Here is a 6,000-nt window from a genome sequence, read left to right as displayed (position 1 = left end):
GGCAGCCAAGCCCAGAGGGTTGAGTACAGAAACGCTCTACTGCGTCCCACTCCAGTCATTGTCAGGCTCATCTCCCAGTGCCCACGGGTCCGTTAATACCTCCCGGGAACTGCTGCTCAGAGTCCCTTCATTCAAGGTCTCTCTTTCCTGCCCCATGAGTAAGTTTGGTTTTCCCTGTCTAGAGGGTTCCTCCCAGAGGCGGCCGGGAGCAGAGGCTAGCTCATTCCTGCTGAGACGCACCCATCTTCAAGAGAAAGTGAGTCAAAGGGTGGCCCTGCAAATACTGCTACATGCACTTTGCCCATCCTCCCACCCCACTCTTCCTCAGAGACCCCTCAGCATGCTCCAAGTATCGAGACGTTGACTGTTAAACTCTCAAAGGGGAAGGGACTGCTCTCTTGCTACCATGCCTGGTTCCAGCTGCCTCCGAACAACTTCCCGGTGCCAGCCCACCACCTCAGGGTCTGATGGGAGCTAGCTCTGCATCACAGCTTTGGAGAGAAAAAGGTACAGACGAGATGCAATGGCTCCACATGTCCCCTGCAAATTGCCCTCTGCTCATATGGGAGCCCTCCCTGCAGCTGCTCCCGTGTTCCACATGTGCAAATGGGGTGTGGGCCTCCCCTGGGTCACAGTGCTCTGAGTTCTTGTTCCTTTTTTATTGAAGCCTATGCAACATCCAATGTTCTATTAGTTTCAGGTGTACAGCATATTAATTCAACAATTCTATACATTATTCAGTGCTCATGGCAAGTGTAGTTGCCATCTGTCACCATACAACATTATTGCAATATTATCGACTATATTCCTTATGCTGTACTCTTTATCTCCATGACTTATTTATTTCCTAACTGGGAGTTTGTATCTTCTAATCCCCTTTATTTTGCCCATCCCCCCACACATCTCCCCTCTCGCAACCACAGTTCATTCTCCATATTCAAGGGTCTGGTTTTTGTTTGTTTTTTAGATTGCACATATAAGTGAAATCATATGGTATTTGTCTTTTTTTGCCTGACTTAATTTCTCTTAGCATAATACCCTCTAGGTCCATCCATGTTGTTGCAAATGGCAAGATCTCTCTCTCTCTCTCTCTCTCTCTCTCTCTCTTTTTTTTTCTTATGGCTGAGTAATGTTGGAGTGTGTGTGTGTGTGTGTGTGTGTGTGTGTGTGTGTGTGAATCACATCTTCTTTATCCATTCATCTATTAATGGACACTTGAGCTGCCCCCATATCTCGGCTACTGTAAATGAAGTGGCAATAAACACAGGGGTGCATATATCTTTTCAAATTAGTGTTTTTGTATTCGTTGGGTAAATACTCAGTAGTGGGATTATTGGATCATAGGGTAGTTCTATTTTTAATTTTTTAGGTAAACTCCTTACCGTTTTCCACAGTGGCTGTACCAGTTTGCATTCCCATCAGTAGTGCATGAAGGTTTTTCTCCACATCCTTGCCAAAATTTGTTTCTTGTGATGCTAGCCATGCTGACAGGTGTGAGGTGGTATCTCACTGTGGTGTTGATTTGCATTTCCCTGATGGTGAGTGATGTTGAACATCTTTTCATGTGTCTGTTGGCCATCTGGATGTCTTCTTTGGAAAAATGTCTATTCAGGTCCCCTGCCCATTTTAAACTGGATTATTTGTGGGGTTTTTTCTCTTTTTTTTTTTAGTGTTGAGTTATATAAATTCTGTATACAGTTTGGATATTACCTCCCTTACCAGGTATATCATTTGCAAATATCTTCTCCCATTCTGTAGGTTGCCTTTTTGTTTTGTTCATGATTTCCTTCACTGTGCAAAAGCCTTTTATTTTCTTGTGGTCCCAATAGTTTATTTTCGCTTTTGTTTCCCTTGCTTCAGGAGACATATCTAGAAAAATGTTGCTAAGGTCAATGTCAAAGAAATTACTGCCTATGTTTTCTTCTGGGAGTTTTATGGTTTCAGGTCTTGCATTTAGGTCAATCCATTTTGAGTTCATTTTTGTATATGGTGTAAGAAAGTGGTTTTGTTTCATTCCTTTACCTGTGGCTGTCCAGTTTTCCCAGCACCATTTATTGACGAGACTGTCTTTCCCCCATGGTATATTCTTTCTTCCTTTGTCATAGATTAATTGACCATGTAAGCAAGGATTTACTTCCGGGCTTTCCATTCTGTCCCATTGATCTGTCTATTTTTGTGCCAATACCTTACTGTTTTGATTCCTGCAGCTTTGTAGCATATTTTGAAATCTGGGATTGTGATACCTCTAGCTTTGTTCTTCTTTCTCAAGATTGCTTTGATGCCGTGTTATGAATTCTTTAAGTGCATTCTGAAGATCCGCTTGAGTCCAGCCTCATTGAACACCTAAGGGAGACTCCCTAAATACCTTTTACTCAGCAGGTAAATTTTGCATACTTACTGAATTATTTGAACTTACTTTGTTTTTTTGGCTAGTGAATCCTACCGTTACCCAGTTGTAACTTGGGGCATAGATGAGATAGAAGCTCAACAAATGTGAGGCGGGAGAGAAAGACAGAGAAAGAGAACGAAATAACCCTGCCAGACAGGCGCTAATACCCTGGTGTGAAAGACAAGGGAACAAGGTGACTGACACCTGGAAATGTACTTCACATGCAAAGCGGCAAAGAGCCTAGGAGAGAAGATCAACCCTGGGTACTGGGTACGTCCTGGCTTGAGCCCTTTCGAGTTAATCCAGCATTGGTCAAGTTGCTTCATTGCTCTCAGCCTGTTTCCTCCTCCGTAAAATCCATCCCCTATGACCGTGTGGATTAAACGAGATAATACAAGCAGAAAAACTTTGCACAGTACCTCTCACATAGTTAGAGCTTAACCAACATGGTTCACTATTATTACAGAGGTTCGCAAAGCGAGTGTGATGGAAGCGTGTCTGATTCCAGGCCGCTTGGGCTGTGTCTACGAGGCCACGTGTGTGGCCGTCCCTGTCCTTCCTCTCAGAGTCCAGTTCTAGGAAGTGGATGCGTCACCACCTGCTGAATCACTCCTGACACGGATCTGGCGAGGAGCGACACGTGCTCCCGGCTCTGCTGCTCCCCGGGTCTTGCCTCCCCAGCAGCTCTGGGCGCAGCTGAGGAAGTTCACGGGCCTTGCCAACCAGGATTGCTCAAGAGGGCCCAGCAAGGACCGCAAGAGCTGCTCCGTGCCAGGCCACGCAGAGCCTCTGCGGTGGGAATGGGTGGGCTGGGGAGGTGAGGGGCTGCCTACCCCCGAGCACTTGCGGAGGCAGGAGAGGGAACCAACAGAACCACTCTCTAGCCAAACCACAATCCATGCGATCTTCGAAGGAGAAGTTAAATGATGAGACTCTCTCAACCCAGAAAAATGGTGATTTATATGGCCCAAAAAATAAAAGGAGAAAAAAAAAAAGGCAAAAGGAATTGAGATAGAACCACAAACACAGGTGGTACCACCAAATGGCACAGTTCTAACACCAGACGGAAACCATTCAGACCTCCAGCACTTCAGAATGAGATAAGGAAATAGCCAATTCTGAAGTGGGTACGACAGAGACAATGAATCTATTACTTATTAAATGGCAGCGTTAAAATATATTCCTTGTTATTTATACCCTGCCTGTTTCCAAAGTAAGGATTTGAAACTGCAGCTCAAAATGAAAAACAAAATGAAGGACTTGTTCCCAGACCACCCTGAAGTGTGAAAGGCATTTCAATTCTTGTAGGTCCCCCAGCATGCAGGGCCCTACATCCATAGACGCCATGAAACTAAATAAAATTTGGCAAATACTTCCTCCAGTCTCATTTACTAACAAGGAGACTGACGCCCAGGGAGGGGAAGGAATGTTCTAAAGAGCACAGTTACTCAGTGTATCAATGAGAGCCCGACCAGGAAAAGAGACACGACACAGAGTGAAACAGAGGAAATGCCATGCAAGGACTTGGTTGCACAGGTGATGGGATTCGGGAAAGCCAACAGAGGCCAGTGAGGCCAACGCAAGATTACCAGGAGCGGAGAGCCAGTGACCCCAGCTGGAAGGAGCAGAAGGAGGAGGCAGAATTAATTGCAGGAGCCCAGGGGTCGCTCTCCTGGCAAAGGCTGGGAGCCTCCTCCTGTGGGATCTGGTACCGCCAAGGTTAGAGATGGCTGCCTGAGGCAGAGAGAAAGGAGGAGGAATATCCTGGCTTTCTCCTCACTCCCACCCTCTGATCACCTTTCCATGTCTCCCATTGGTCAGACCAAGCAAGAAGCCAGGAGATGCAGGGTGGCGGTGGGGGGGGGCGGTGCAAGGTGCTAAGCAGGGCAAGAATAAGGCTCAGGCCTGTAAGCACACCATCCATCATTAAACGCTCAATTCTTCGGCACCCCTCTGGGCAATACTGCTGTCCTGGCAGAAACCTGAATCTCTTGGTAGCAGCCATCAGAGCTGCCTCTCGCGAATGAACTCTGGGGGCCGTGTCCCAGGGTGCCAGTGAGCGCATCCCGGTAAGTCTCCCAATCAGGGCTAGGCTCACACATAACGGAACACCATGACCAATCTTTCTGGGTAGCAAATTTAAAAATATGTATTTGGGTTTCCATAGATAAGTTGATTTTTTTCCTTTAGGAGGGGCCTTTAGGGAAATACAGACGTTCTACAATTTTCAGTTTAGAGTGGAAGCATTGCCAGGAAGTGGCTTGTGGGGGGAAGGACTTCAGCTCCTTAAAACAACCATCGGCTCCCCTAAGCTATCCCCAGTTGAAGGAAAACCAGAACCTATGCATATGCAGCTTCAAGCCAGGTGTCTAATCTCTACCTTGTGAGTAGATTACGGCCCTTAAGTCCTCTCTCTATAGAGATTCTAGAGCCGCGCTTACCAAGAGGCAGGAGTAATGTTGGCCACCTAGCTCACCACGGGCACTAACCAGTTGGCAGGCAAGGGTGGTGCCACAACATTGTCCTGAGACCTCTTGTGTGCCAGGAGTTAACTCTTTCAGTGCTGCACTTGCAAGGTGTTGGGGGGGTCGTGCAGGGCACTGGCAATTTGCCCACTGCTTCAGAAGCATCTCAGTAGTTTCTTGTTTTTAAAGATTCCGTTTATTTATTTGAGAGAGTGGAGAGAGAGTGCATGCACACATGGGGGAGGGGCAGAGGGAGCAGGAGACGCAGACTCCCTGCTGATCGGGGACCACCCCCCATGATGATGGATGATGATGACCACGACGCAGGGACTCAATCCCAGGACCCCGGGATCATGAGCTGAGCTGAAGACAGACGCTCAACCGAATGAGCCCCCCAGGCATCCCGCGTCTCAGTGGTTTGATAACCAGATGGCGGTTCTGGTGCGTACTGCTGAGTATGGACATTGCCATGAGGTTCCTGACACAGGGCGCTCACTGACACCTTGCAGGTAGCCCAGCAAGAGAGTCCTAGCAGCTCCAGCAGGGCTCGCCTGTATGCCTCCATTCTCTCTCTGGGACCACTGCTGCCTCTAGGGCAGCGACATCCCCGACCCGTGCTCAGGGGCTTGGTCCCCAGCACAGCGCCGGTCACACAGGCGAGAAAAGTGACCATGGATGCTCGTGGAACACACGAAAGACTGAGATGCTCTCCCTCCCTCAGGGACGAGTGTTTGGGGTTTTTTTTCTTTTTCCAAGATCTTCCAGAAAAAGCAGAACCTTTGCCCAGACAGGGCTAGTGTGTCACAAAGTTCTGCTTTCACTGTGTGTTAAGTGGAAATGATTAGGCAAGCGAGTAGTAAGAGATTCCTCTCTGAGTTTCCTCCGTATTGGGAGGTCCTGCCTGGGCCTCTGCACACTCAGACCAACAGTAAAAACTGCCATGATTTGCACTGATAACCCCAGGATGCCTCGCTTATCTGTCATCGGGGTTTGTCCACAGAGAATGCTGCCAAAAGGGCCACTTCCTGAACACGTATGTTGGTGTGAAGATACTGGGGTATGGGGTGTGTGTGTGTGTGTGTGTGTGTGTGTGTGTGTGTGTTCAGGACTGACTTGAAGAAGTTGGTGTTGACAAAAGTGGTAGCG

The 6,000-nt window shown here is 47.8% G+C and overlaps 1 long non-coding RNA gene across 4 annotated transcripts in view; it reads left to right on the top strand.

Moving 5' to 3' along the window:
* The first annotated feature begins 5,747 nt into the window (after positions 1 to 5,747).
* The window catches only part of LOC117802681, a 31,861-nt gene continuing 31,608 nt past the window's right edge, over positions 5,748 to 6,000 (top strand). For all 4 annotated transcript variants that reach the window (XR_004626130.1, XR_004626131.1, XR_004626129.1 and 1 more), the window contains exon 1: positions 5,748 to 5,887. This is a non-coding gene — a long non-coding RNA (uncharacterized LOC117802681). The remainder of the gene's footprint in view (positions 5,888 to 6,000) is intronic.

Source organism: Ailuropoda melanoleuca, chromosome 6 (genome assembly GCF_002007445.2).
Source record: "Ailuropoda melanoleuca isolate Jingjing chromosome 6, ASM200744v2, whole genome shotgun sequence".
Lineage (NCBI taxonomy): Eukaryota > Metazoa > Chordata > Mammalia > Carnivora > Ursidae > Ailuropoda > Ailuropoda melanoleuca.
This window is presented reverse-complemented; position numbering and strand designations above follow the sequence as displayed.